Source organism: Zonotrichia leucophrys, chromosome 1 (assembly GCF_028769735.1).
Source record: "Zonotrichia leucophrys gambelii isolate GWCS_2022_RI chromosome 1, RI_Zleu_2.0, whole genome shotgun sequence".
NCBI lineage: Eukaryota > Metazoa > Chordata > Aves > Passeriformes > Passerellidae > Zonotrichia > Zonotrichia leucophrys.
The window spans coordinates 46,400,258-46,415,325 of record NC_088169.1 but is presented as its reverse complement, the minus strand read 5'-3'; positions in this window follow the sequence as shown (position 1 = coordinate 46,415,325).

Genomic DNA, 15,068 nt, shown 5'->3' with positions numbered 1-15,068 from the left:
CTATTGTTATTATTATTATTGTAACTGCTTTTATCACCGGCATTCCCATTTATAGTCCTGCATTTTCACTCTAAGATATCAGCAGTGTGGCAAACTTTAAAACAGATTCAGCAAAACTTAAATATTCTTACTGCTTTGGACAAATCAGAGTGGGGTTTATCTTGCTTTCTGGTTTTATCTCTTTGAGTTCTTTTGGTGCGATTGGTTGCTTTTTTTTTCTTTATTTCAGGTGTAGGGAAACATTCAATTTGCCACTCAAAAGTTAAAAAAGGGTTGTAAAAAATAATAGTTATAAAAGAAACACAAACATTTTCTTTGTTTGCACATAAAACTATGCCATTTTGAAATTCCTTCATCGTGCAGTGTTTATAAAAGCAGAGAGGAAAGTTTAGTTCCATTATTTTGAATAAGAAAGATACTTTTATATGAAGTGGTGTGGGATCACAACCATTTCTAAAATACAGTTTATGGAACTACACATGAAATTTTTGCTAAAAAGGAAATCTTATTTAAGTGTCTCCTAACTGATAGTACGACAATCCTGACAGAAAATCTACAACATACTCTAATTTGCTCTTAGGTCTAATTTTACCCCCATTCAGCTTCCCACAAACTTAAAAATTTTTCAGGCCTACTTGTCAGGATTTTATCTTCAAATGTCTTTGTTATTGGATAAATCATTATTAGAGATAATATTAATTAATTTAATCCTCATATCTTGCTCTACTGTTTATAAACCATGGATACAGAAAATTTGGGAAAGGAAGGGATTTACTGCCTTAGAAAAAAAAATGTTGTGCATAATTATAATCTACATAAACAAGAAGATTTTTTGGAGTAGACAGCCTTTTTGGATGAAGGTGACTTTTTCAACTGCATGTGCTCCTGTCTCCAGAAACAATTTAGAGCCTTTATAACCTCCCTGTGGGGTTTTGAAGACTCTACCACAAAATCTTGTGTGACTCTTTCAATTATGTGCAGGTCACCCACTTCCTAAAGCCCAAGAATGTCGTATGTGTTCCCTTATCACAGTTCACAAAACCCCCCAAAGAATGTAGCTTACCTCAGGCGCTAGAGTACCTTAAAATTAATATGCAGACAAAATTCATGTCTTCAGTCATGAGGCCTGAGCAGCATATTTGAGCAAGTCATTATCCTGTGGTGCTCCCATCGCTACTCATTGTCACAGGTAGTCTTTGCAACCTGCACAGAAATAACTGTTAGTGGTGATGAGAGGGGTTTTTTTGTTTGTTTTGTTTTGTTTTTTGTTATTTTGTTTTGGGTTTTTGTTTTGTTTTCTCTTATTTCTAGTCTTTAAATGTCTTAAAATTGACTGATTTTTTTGTTTTATGGGAAAGTATTGTAATGTGAATAAAAAAGATAAATAAGGGAGGACAAGGCACAATAAGAATGTTTTCCCTTTGAAATTCCTCCAGTGTTGTAGCTCTCACCTAAATAATATCTTTTAAAATACCTTCAGAAGCTCACTCTAGCAATTTTAATTTCTGAGAATACCAAGATTAGCTCAGTAGTTTAAAGCAAAGTGCTAATAACTCCAAGGTTGTGGGTTCAATCAATAGGTCATTCATTTAAGAGTTGCACTCAATGATCCTTGTAGGTCCTTTCCAACTCAGAATATTCTGTGATTCTGTAAATATCAAGATGCTTGACTTTTCCTTATTTATGATGTGACACTCCCATCTTCACTTGGCTGTTCAATTGACAGTCAATGTTGTTTGCTACAATATTTGTGTAGAATCTGAATCTCTAATTATTTGCAGAACATGTCTATTAGATCAACCTGTATAGAACAATTAGACATAGAAATACATCACTTTTCTAGATCGTTTTCAGGGGTATTTGGAAGACAGGTGCCAAGACCCTGTCAAAATTGATGTGCTTCTTGGAAAGACATTTATTCATAAAAGTAGTTGGGATATTCAGCTCTAAAGAAGCAAATGGAAAATACAGAATATTCAATGGCAATCAATAATAAGATCTCAGGAACGTCTTTATCATAATTAATTTTTTTTTAGAGTACGTCTGACCTACTTTAAAAACTTTCAATAAAGGAGACTCATGTACAAATGTTTGTATGTATTCACCATGCCTCTAAAAGGCATTTAAAAATGTTAAATTTGTCAGATATTTGAGTGTAAACTATAGACATGATGTAGATTCTCTTGCACCCCAATGCAGTAAGCAAAGTGCTGTGAATTTCAGGATCCAGACAACTGGGGGTATCACACACCCAGTGTGTGATTAAGTGTTAGAGATCCTGTATTCCTAGTGCATATTAACACAAGTCTGTTTTAGGACACATCCAGCAGAAGCTCTATTAATTACAATCATAGTGAGAGAACATTTTCACAGAAATGTATTTGCAGAAACCCAATCTATATACTGTTTCAGAAAAAAAAGGGAAAGAAATAAAGAAAATCACTTATTTCATTTTTAGTGAAGTGAGGAACTTAAAAAATGCTCCTTCACTCAAAAAGCACTGAGGCATAGGGACCAGCCATATCCAGAAACTAAATTTCACACCTCTTTCTCATTAATTTTCATTGATATTCAGAATACTAAGTGGCTGTACCAACTGTATTTCACACTTTCAGCAAGCAAAGCTCAAATATTATTTGAGTTGATTGCCATCTTACAGAACTCTGTATAGATAGAATCCGGTCCAAAAAAGTGAGATTAAAAAAAATCTGCTTGAATTCCCTGTAATTTCAACCAGCAAAGCAGTTCCAATTCCACAGCTCCTTGTATGCAGCATTTTTGATTGCTATTGACAAGCCTAGCCCATTTTCCATCATCTTTACATCTCTTGTTCTCTTTCCCTCTAACTTTTCCCCCAGCTGCCTTGGACACTAGGCTTCATATTCATATTGCAGAAACAGCAATTGCAAAAACTGCAATATAATGCCAACATGTTACCATAGAATCATGGAATGCTTTGAGTTGGAAGGGACCTCAATGATCATCAAGTTCCAGTCACCCCATTCTGGGCAGGGACACCTTCAAGCCGACCATGTTCCTAAAAGTGCCATCCAGCCTGGCCTTGAACACTCCGAGGAATGGGGCATTCACAGGTTCCATGGGCTACCTATTCCTGTGCCTCATCACCCTCACACTAAAGCATTTATTCCTGATATAAAATCTTCTCTCAGTTTAAAGTCATTACCCCTCGTCCTATCACTACATGCCCTTGTAAAACGTCCCTCTCCATCTTTCTTGTAGAGTCCTTTTACATGTGGTGAGTTCTCCCTCAAGCATTCTCTTCTCCAGGGTGAACAGCCTCAGTTTTCTCAGACTGTCTTCACAGGAGAGGTGCTCCAGCCCCTTGATCAACTTAATGGCTCTAGTCTGGACTCAGTCCAGCAGCTCCACTTCCTTCCTATGTTAGGGCCTCCAGAGCAGAAACCCAGGTGGGGTCTCATCAGAGCAGAGCAGAGCAGAGGGGCAGAATCCCCTCCCTGTCCCTGCTGCCCACGCTGCTCTGGATGCAGCCCAGGACACGTTTGGCTCTCTGGGCTGTGAGTGCCCATGGCTGGTTCAGGTCCAGCCTCTCACCCACCAACAGCCTCAAGGCCTTTTCCTCACAGTTACTCTCAACCTCTTCACCCTCTATCCTGTATTTGTGCTTGGGATTGCCCTGACTCGTGTGCAGGACTCTGTTTGGTCTCGTTAAATTATAGAAAAATACCTGTGCCTTTAGACTGAAAATCTCTGTATTTTTCAGAGTACAATTTAGGGACAGCAAGCGAGGTTACAATTCTTGTGCACTGGTAACAGCAGGACTTTCTCCGAAGGGAGCTAGGAACAATACACTTATGTAATGTACTGTGAAGAAGGGAATTAACTAGATGTCCTCTAAAGTAATTTCCAAATCTATTTTCCATTATTTACTACCTTTCCTTACCTCACTGCCCCCAGGAAAGAGCTTGCCTTTCCCTAGGGCACATTAATTAAATGCATCAGACTCCCACAGCACAAACAGGTCAGCTGCAACACATGCAACATAATCACATTCACTGAGCCACCACTTCAGAGAAACTGTCTGAGTTGCGGAGTATTCAAAACCTTAAAAACATGACTGCAAGTGGCAGGGCATGTGAAGCATTCAAAACTATTGTTTAAAGGAGGCTTTTTTTGGTTAGAGTTATGAATTTGCCTTTTTATTGAATGTGCTCCTTCCCTGAAACAGCCACTTATTTTCTGCTGGGGATTATAATGTCCACTTGGTGGTAATTATGAATGCTAGCCTTAGGAAGGCACAAGGATTAAAATGTGTAAATATGCATAAAAATTCCCTCCATACACCCTGGTCAACAATATTCCATGCACTAGCAAGCTTTACCTAAGGGAGATATGCTGAATGGATTTTTGCTTTTTTAATCCAATTTATTGCCTCCCTTCCTCCAATAAAATCTATTTTTGGCAAGTATAGAAACTGGTAAACAAAATCCATGGATTACAGCAGTGAGTGAAAATATATATATGATTTAATGTCATTGAAGTTCAGGCTTCCCACTCTCAGAAAGCCCCCTTAACTGTATTCACATTCTTATTAACCCAAATACATGTACTCCCACCCACACAAATTACTCTTCTACACAATGTGAAAGACACAGAAAAACAAAACAGAGCATTAACACACCCACTATCGTCTTCTCTCCCACACTTGGGAATTCTCAGAAAGAGAAAATCCCAGACCTACATTTTTTTTTCAGCACTCAATGCCCTGAGTCCTCAAACAGCGTCATAAGAGAAAGCTTCTTCAGCTATTATCCCTTTCAAGCTGTATCAATCTTTGTTGTAGCTATAATGATTCAGGACAATTGAATGGTACATGTTGCGGGATGTTGTATTTTAAAAAAATTAAGGTAAAGGAACAAAAATTTAGGAAAATACACACAAAATAAAAATTGCTGTATACTCTTAAAAGTGAAAAATCCTAGAAAGCTATGACATAAGTTTTGTATGAGCTTGAAAAAATTTAGCACATTTTTTCATGTGTATAGATAACAAAGTAAAGCTCTTCCAAATATATTCAAGTATTATTTTTACTAACCTACCTTCTCAGAGGGACATTTTCTCATTCAGTATTCAAACTACCAGAATTCTGCTATTTCCCTGCATTATAAAATGTTTTTTAAGAGTTCAAATATTTCTTCTTTTTGTATCTGACTTCTGGTTCTGGAACAATAAGAGCTAATGGTAAGCACTATTATAATATAATTTGTTTCTTTAACAGTGATTTGCAGCTTACCTGGAAAAAAAAAAAATCTGTATTTGTTGAAATGCTACTAAATTCATAGTGTGACTTTATATTGAAGAGAGTATGCTGATTACAGTAAGCTTTTTCTCTTCACAAATTAGCATGTATCACTTTCTACCACTGTCACATTTTCCTCAATCTGATGCAGTATATGCAAATAAGATGCAGTATTTGCCCCTTGTTTTCCATACATCACCAAAAAGAGTAGAGGTGAAAAATACAATAAGCATTTGTTTTTCTTTTACCCATCTTATTCTCTTTGTCAATTGCTTTCACAACATTTTGGTGCTGTTAGAACCAGTTCTGACACATTCATTAAATAAAATCTCAGTTTTAAATTCATGCCTTACTCATCCTCAGAGCCCAGAAAACATGACATTATGATTCAGCCTGATGTCTAATATTAATTGGAGAACAGCCTTTTACATGGTTGGATGTGAAATCTATCTAAAATATCACTTACTAGTGTAAAATATGAAGATAGAATAGACTATTTTTTTACAGAGGTGTTTATTCAGGATTTCTGTATAAAAATGAAAGCAGCATATTCTTTAGCAGTCTCAAAATTAAAGCATTCTAAATATGGCTATTCACCTTCTTAAATCATCAGGGAAAAGCAGTGAGGGAATTTTGTATGATAATTAAAATAAATTCATTCTAAAATGCAAATAAGCTGCCACTTTACATCAGCTTGAGACCTAAATGCACCTGTGGCAGACAGCAACCTATTGAACTTTAAAAATCGAGATTTAGACGAGTAGATCAGTGTTTGTTTTTCATTAATGTTTCTCTAGGTGGAGCTCTAGGACAAACATCTTTTCAGTTACCTTGAATTCTTCATCGCGGTAACTTTGGAATTTGTTTTAATGTCCTCACCTCACTACATCTGTTGCTGTAAAATGAGGTGCAGAAACTGCACTGACTTTATTTTTTTGTCATTTTATATTCACTGTTTATGTAAAAAACGCAATTGTCATGAATGATGAGAGGATTAAACACAAAATCAGAGAAGACATCAAACTTTCAGGACTGCTGCTGCAGTTTAATGGCGCATGCAGACATATCAGATTTGTCATGGTTCACATTTTAGTGAGCTGTGCCACAGTGCTTCTGAACTGATGTCTTATTAAATAATATTTCACAAAGTTCATAAAAAATCAATTCTTCAAGACATTTTCAAATTATTGATCTCCCTTAATTGTGCATAACTGATGAGCTGATAGACTAAAAAAATACAGATGGCAAATGTCAAATTTAGCTTTTTTAGTAAGCATATATGTATAAACCATGGCATGCAGTGTTTTTTTCAGGAAAGATTGTTAACAACAATCTTTGTTACAGTTACAATTGTACAAATCTTTGTTACAATGTTAACAGCAACATATTTTTAATTAAATTCCAAAAATAATAGCCAGAAATCAACAAATCAATTGTTTTTTTGTTAATTGGTTTCCTTTTTAGCTGTCTGCCAGCCTAAAATAAAAAAAAAGAAACTTTGTTTGATAGAAACTTTCTCTTAAAGTTTAGAGAGCTTCTTGATTTTAGGGTGCTGTTGCATTCTGGGGGTTCAATTTTTTTTTCATGGAGAACTCCTACATCCTAAAAATCAAAAAATAAATGAAAAAAACCCTTTTTTTATAATTCTGTATCTTTTTTTATACCTTAATTAACAGAGCCACAAACTTGCTTTTCTTTCAGAATGACATTAAACATTATATTCTTGAAAGGTTTCAGTAGCAACAATGCAAGGGAAAATAATATTATCAAAGATATCAGCTGCCATTGAAAAAAAAACAAAACCCACTCTGCTCTACAGGATAGAAGGATGGGAGACAAGTGAAGTGCAGTATTGTACTATGCATGCTGCATAAAAATCAGCAAGTTCACACTACTATTAGCCCACATTTTCTCCTATAAATGTTGTCATTTCATTGATTCTTGAAATCTGGCTTCTTAAAACAATCTACTTCTCTAACTTTTGGGTCAGGCTATTAGGTAGCAACACTTGATGGATCTGTTTTGGTTTTTCTTCCTTTTTTTGTCTCTGAGAGATGAAGGCAATGAGAAAGAATGAAAATCACTTTGCTTTATGAAATAATTATTTTGCCACTATGTAAAATTGAGTCCTTGCAGAGTTCTTAGTCTAATTGTTACACAATGTGCCTCTGTCATCTGAAGCCCTAGGAAAAATAAGTAAGTTATTACTGTATTCCTGGAACATTTATCAACACAGAAGATGGTATGTGATTGATGACTGAATAAACCACAAATGCTGAAGTTTGTAAGCACTTTATACATTTATACCTTTTTTTTTTATCATATGAAGAAAACAGCCCTAACAAAGCAGGGGAGACAGGGCTCCTTAGTTTGTTCAGTTTTGGTTTGAGTCAGTCAAGAATAGGGTACCACAATGCTTTCATCCTCACAGCTGAGTACTCCAGAGCTCAGAATGCATCCTCAGGCCCCCTCAGTGCTTGGACAAACTGACTCAATCAGGAGGTATGGACAAACTCCCAGTCCAGCATGGACAACAATAACAGATGACTCTAAGTCCCAAAAGAATTACACTGGGCAGCAAAATGCCCCAAATTGTAAACCTTACTTTAAAAAAGTTCAAATGCTCACTTCTCATACGTTCTGCTCTGGATGGGGGTTTATTCCTTCATATCTCATGCTGACTACTTCCCAAAACTAAATAAACAAGAGCAAATTGAAAACAATAAAAAAATTAAACCTATCCATAGCAAATGCAGAAGGCATACTGGGGGCAGAATGAAAAAGGGGGTACTTATTCTCAGGTGAATATCTTAGTCACTTCAATGTGAAGTAATACTTTTTCTCTGCTTTTGTGGATCTTGTCTTCTTCCATGCAGTATCCCGGCTTTACCAAAACCACTGGAAAGTGACCCTCTCAAGCATGAGTGCTATGAGTTGACAGCCCAGTGCTAAGTTAAATGATGAGAATTTGAACTTGTACTTTCAGGCAGGAAAGAACATTAATCATTCTTTCATCCTTTTTTTTGCTTGAGATCTAGGTTGGAAAGAATATACAAAGAGAGGGTGTTTAAAAATGTATTGAAATCTCTGGTTTAATCTTTCTTTTTTAATTATGCACTATAAGTGATGAAAGAACTGATAGTACACAGAAAATTTTCAGTTCCTTCTCTTAATCAAACCAAGAAAGAGTTAAACTGTTTTGGAGATGAAATCAAGTGCTGTTTTGGTTTGTAAACCTAAAAAGGCCCTGAATAACTAAGTCATCACAGGAAGTAGGGATAGGTGAAGCACATGAAAGAATAGCTTGAAAAAAATACATCTGCAATAGATAAAAGCTTCTAAAACAAGAACAGCTGTGATTTTCTTTTTACTTAATCTCCTCTAAACTGATGAGCACTCAACACACAATTCTTTGTCCTGAAAGAGAATCTTTCTAACAAAAATCACAATGCTGTGGTTGGGATTCAATTTGTCTTTTCAGGTACAAAATCACATTAATTGAGCACATACTAAAGTTCAAGCCATTCGGGGCACCACCTACAAAATTTAGTAACTGTTTGTCATGTGAAAACAGAGGCACTTCAAAGAAACAATGACTGTAACAACAAGAAGTATTCACACACCCTAAACCATCAGTCAGCAATAGATCTACATTATTCACAGATGAAGTTTTTTTGTTCTGACTTTAAGGGCATGAAGAGTAAAGCTGCATGTTTGAAATCTAGCTTTACATCTGAATCAGAAATATTTTCTGCATTTCACTTTTTACCACCATTATAGAAGTTTGCATGGCCAGTGATATGAGGGTACTCAATAGCACTGTAATTCTCAAGCAAAGGAAGGCAAGGATGAAATATCAGATGTGTGATTTAAGGTGAAATTCTCTCTAATGTGCTCTCACTAACCACTGATGAGACAGACAGATTGAATGGTACCAGGATTAATGAAAAGCTGTGCACAAGTTAGGTTCTCCCAACTGATGTTCTGAAGATTTGAACTTTGATGTAATGTACATTATCTATATATTTGGTATGCAGGAATAAACACATGATCAGAACTCCTTAAAGGGACCATTGGTCAATTGCCTAAGTAAAAAATTAGAAGTCTTCCTTGAGACAGCCCCCAAGGCCTTTGCTACTAAACATAGATTAGTATTCTGGTAGCATTTGTCTGATTCAAAGGACAATGATAGCAATTAATTGGATATAAAAGAGAATTGCTATCTACTCATGACTGATATAATGATTTTTCAATGGACTATAAAGTGGACAACTTCAAAATTAATCAGTTTGAAACAAAATTTTTGTTTCAACATTAAGGACATGAAAGTTTTCCAGTTTTTAAATTGAATGGCAAATTTCATACTAGGAGAATATGAGGGCATCTGTTTCAACCCTATAATTCTGTAATACCTTCAACTACATATGAAAGGTCACAGACTAAGTGTCTCAGAAGACAATATAATTAGGCACATTTTCTTATATACCTGTGTATTTAAAGTCTCTTGTTTATTCAGATACCTTTCAAAACCTCATGTTAGGTTTCCAACAGATACTACCACAAAGAAATCACAGTTTAAAGATTGTTTACAATTTCTCAGGCTCCAGATTGAATAATTGAGTGCATAAGTAATATGTATTCACATTAAGACGAGACAGACTTGATAATACTGCTTATGGAGTAGATAGTTTTCCTCCTCTACCTCCTCCCCTCTAAAGTATCTATAGTTAACTAACATATCATTCCTTTGGATTGTCTGACATTATAGATTGGAACCAAATGAAATCAAGCAATCAAGAAGAGAGTCCACAAAATGCCAAAACCAAAACACAAAGCAGTAATTCATTTAACTTTGTATGATTCATAGCAGTTAAAGATATTTGTCCTTCCTAGAGGACAGTCAAAAATCAATACGAGCCTTAGAAACTTACTCTTTTTTTTCTGCTTAAATAGTTTCAATCACAGGGTAGTTCAGGTCCAAAGGGACCTTGGAGGTTGTCTGGTGCAGTCCCTCTGTTCACAGCAAGGTCACCTAGAGCAGGTTTCTCCTGGGCCATATCCAGTTGGGATTTGGATAATTCTAATAATGGATAGTCCATAACCTCTCTGTGAAATCTATACCAGTTTTCAATCATTCTCACAGTAAAGAAAGGCTTTTTACATTTAGGTGGAATTTATTTTATATTTGTGGCTCTTGCCCCTCACAGGAGAGTAACTGCCTGTTACTGGATACTACTAAGATGAGTATGGCATCATCTTTATTTCACCCATCAGATGTTTATACACTTTGATAAACTCTGCCCTGAACCTTTTCTTCTCAGCCTCAACAGTCCCAGTTCTCAGCCTCTCCTTGTGTGACGGATTCTCCATTTCAAGGGAAAGAATGGAACAGTAAGTCCCGCATATTTCCTACAGAGGGTCTGGAAAATGGGAAAAAATAAAGGAAGAAAAAGAGGATGGATTTCAGATTCAAATTAGAACAGACTAAAACAACTAAATGTTGGTGTTTTCCTCAGATGGTCTATATGTTAAAGCTCCCATCGTCATTAGTGAAAATGTAGAACTTAATCCGGTGTCCAGATATTAGTACCTTTCAATTTTCTGCTCTGTTTAGGCCTACCTGTACATCTCAAAGAGCCAGGAATGGGATACCCTGTACTACAGTATTACAGTAGGATAAACATAGGCAAGGAATGGCTTGAAGGAAGGTGAAAGATGGTCATTTTAAGACAGCAAGGGAAACAATTTATTTCTTACTAAGCCAAGTATCAGTAATTTGTTTTTGTTGATTAGACTCTATGTCTGAAAATTGATGTCTTGGCTATTAACAAGTTTATTGCTGTAATGAAAGATTATGTATTTATTTTTTATTATTATTATCATCATCATATTTATATATGTCTTACTATCCCTGTTCAATAGAGTTAAAATATATTAGCTGACTAAAACTATTGTGGCCAAAATGTTATTAAAATAAAACAGAGCTTGCAGGGAAAATTTAGATGTTCATTTATTGAACACAAAGGTTTTTTTCTTTTCTTTTCTTTTTTTTTTTTTTAATTTCCCTTGCGGTAAATTCTATGCATTTGTTCTCCACCTATCGATCAAGATAGAAATGCCTCATTGGTAAGTTCCCTTTAGGACAAAAGCATGCAATGTATAATGGCATTGCAATCCAGAAAAACGTGATCTGTCTTATTGGAAATATACAATATTATGTTAAAGGTTTGCAAAGGTTCAGTACATGTCACACGTTTATCACAATATTTGTTCTTGTATAATGGAAAGCAGTGACATGAAACAATGAGTAACTTAACTTTTAGTAAATTCAGCCAAGAGCAATCCTTTTAGTATTTTTTGTTCCAACAAAAACTGAAGAAATGAAATTCAGAGATGATGTTGGTCATTTTAAATTTCACAGTAGTAAAGAACTTGTTTTGAGTCACAAAAATTTTTTGTATGGTATATTCTACATGTGAGAAAAAATAACTATGTTTAGAAAATTTTGGAAAGCTGGTTGCTATTCTTTTTATTGCTAAATTTTTTTGATAATTGGTGTTGCAGTTAGTAGATTCACATAACTTTATTCTTTGTGTTGGCTTAGGATATCATTACAGAAAACTCTTGTTAGTCTAATAAATTAGGACTGCTCATAAATCTTACCTGTTCACACTGTTGAAAACTACAGCACAGTAAAATTTACAGATTTGTAAACAACTACTTTATATCTGTCTGTTACTCAATAGACCTATTTATACTGTTAAAGTGCTTTCTGCCACTTCGTCTGCTTTGTTAATTGTTCAAGGCACAATTTATCTTTTCCTTGGTTTTACTTTTCTGCTTCAGTACTTAAATTACATGTTAAAATTATTGTTTTTTCACAAACTGAGTGCATGATTTGTGAGGTAAAACATTCTTGACAAATTAATGCAGTTTTTTTATGGTTGTCTCTGAACATTTTATGTGTTTGTATTTTTAAGTCTTTCACCTAATATAGGCTAGGATTTACAGGACAAGGTAGTTTAAATCAAGATAAAAGAAATAAGCTATTGGACAGTATTGTCGGGTTATAAAAAAGGTAACAAAAGATTTTAGAAATAAACTTGACACAATGCACAGATATTTTGTTCTCAAGTGTGTATTACACAGATGATTGGAATTTCAGAGGAATGTATTTAAAAACCCAACCAACAAAACTGAAAGTCAGCACATCCTGTTTATATTTCTACGCTTTTTGTAATTTGTGGGCTCTGAAAATTCCCCTCTTGTTTTCTACTAAGAGTTTCCTCTTCAAACATAATTTTGCATTGAAAAAATAAGAATTCTAAGAGTCAGTAGTAGTCTAACCAGTTCTTGAATATGGAAGTTAGGTTTTCTTCCTAGCTTTCTTTTTAAGGAGTTATTGTGAATTTCATTCTAAAATGTAACCCTCAAACAAGACTTAAATCACTTTAATTCTCACCTACCAGTGCAGTCTTTCTGTGTGCTTCATCCCATTGGACATATACAAAGAAACATACCAGTATTTGACTAGATATAAAGAGTCCTTGAGTAACAAAATTATTTTCAGATATTTATGTACAGACATTGTTATCACTAGCAAATACTAGACTGAACTTCAGTGAAGCATTTAGTGTTTTCCTTATGTTTTTGAAGGAGCATAAATCATACAGGAAAAGACAATTTTTCTGATTTCTGTTTCAGTGTTTTGGCCATGAGCACATAACTGTGTGGTCCAAATATTCAGAGAGCTCAGACTACAGAGTATTTCAGCTACAACCAATTTAGTTTTGCATGAGCTAGTCTCAGGAAAGAAACATTTTGGGCAGTTTCTTGGGTTATCACAGCTTGATCTACTCTTGCATTATTTTCAAAAAACTTAGATAACTTTTCTCTGTTACTGTACTATCCAGTGCAGACGACCCCGAGGAAAAGTTGGGAGAGGATCAATAGGAATCTAATCTACAAAGTAAATCCTAACTTTATGGAAAGTGTTGTATTTTATTTGTTCCTTTCCTTCACAGTAAAAAAAATCCCACAATGTTTTCCTCAAGTCTTCCCCATGCCATGCAGTCTTCATAAAGTTCCCTTTCCTCCTGCAGCCAGCCTGAACTATATTTCTTCTGGAGATATCTCCACAGGGATTTGCTACAAAGAGGCACACAGATTTATGGACTAATCACTGGATTTATGGACTGTAATCAAAGTCTTATATTCTGAGCATTTTTGGACTCAAGCTACTTGTTCTCACCAATGTACAAACATGACACAATGGATGATAAGTATAGCTATATAAATAATCATAATAATAAGCACTGGGAGTGACTATGATGAAGGATGTATAATTTTCAGTTAGCCAGAAATTAAATTTTCTGCCTTTAATAGTAGATTTCACAACTTCTCCTCTAGTTCTGTTTTCAAATTGTGAGGTATGTTACCCAAGAGGGTCACAGGAGGATTCAAAGAAGATTATAAAGTGTTTATACTAATTGGGTAGCATTAATTACCCAGCTGTTTCCAGCAATTAAAGGCAGTTAGCTGTTCCCAGGCTAATGGTACACTTGTAGACAATAATTAGAGCAGCTTCTTGTAGCACCTAAACAACAGCCCTATGTTTTGAGAGGGAAAGAGCAAGAGGCATCATGTGACATATTTCATCTTCAAAAATACAAGGAATTTTAAGGGAATTTTGTTTGCAAAAAATACAGAAAAAGGTGATCTGCTGAGAAAAGTAATAATAGTGGTATTACCTTTTCCAAAAACACTTATGTAGATGTGAAACTCTAGTCTAGCTTTGGTCACACAACTAATTTAAACCTGTTTGTAAAAGCAGTTTCTTTTGTACAAACATATTCATGTCACACAATTCTTCTATTTTTACTTCTATTTTTGGAAAATATTTTAAATTTAACCTAAAGTGTATTACAATTTCTGTAGCATAAAATCTAAACATGAAGTCTCTCCACAAAACCAAGCTTGTTGTGAAGGTCTATGAAGCATAATTAAATAAGAGGAACATTTAGATATCATTTAATTTTCTAGTCATTTTGGTAATGCAATCTCTTGTGTAATTTAAATGGTATTTACTATTTACATCCATGATGTAAAAATCAGATATTCAATCTTCTATTTCATGTAGGATCTTAAGTGATATTCAGTTCTAACTACTAATATTTTTTCTTCCAATGACAGTTACTACAACAGTAAGTAAATACCCAATACAGTGGCTTCTGTTGAGATACAGCAGCAAGTTTAAGTGGCATTTGTGTTATTCTGTTGTCCTGGATCATCATATTCTTGAAACATCTTAGATATTCAAGCATGTGAAAAATGAAGGGAGCTCTCTAGGGCTCTAGTTCTCAGCATATGCAAGAGCACAGTATTGAATTCAGCATATCACAAGTCTAAATAAATATTCTTTAGCTCTTTTCTCACAGCAGTTTTAAAAATTCCTGATACCTGCCAATAACAGGTACAAGCAATTGCACTTCTAGTGGTGATAATGCTGTACAGGTTTTACACAATAAAATACCCATATGTAGTGCCTAGGCTCAGTTTCCCCTTCATTCTCTGCTGCATCTGCCATGTACACATCCAACTACCTGCCTTGTCCTTACACTTCCAGTAGCTTTGATTGAACTGTTGAATTGAAGATTCATTGAAGCTCAATGAGTGGCCCATTTTCTTTGAGAACTCAAATTTTGCTCCTTCTCCTCTCTTTCTCTCAGTTTCTGGATTAGTATTTCAGCTCCAGCAATATAAAACCAATCATTGTGTAAAAGGTATTGAG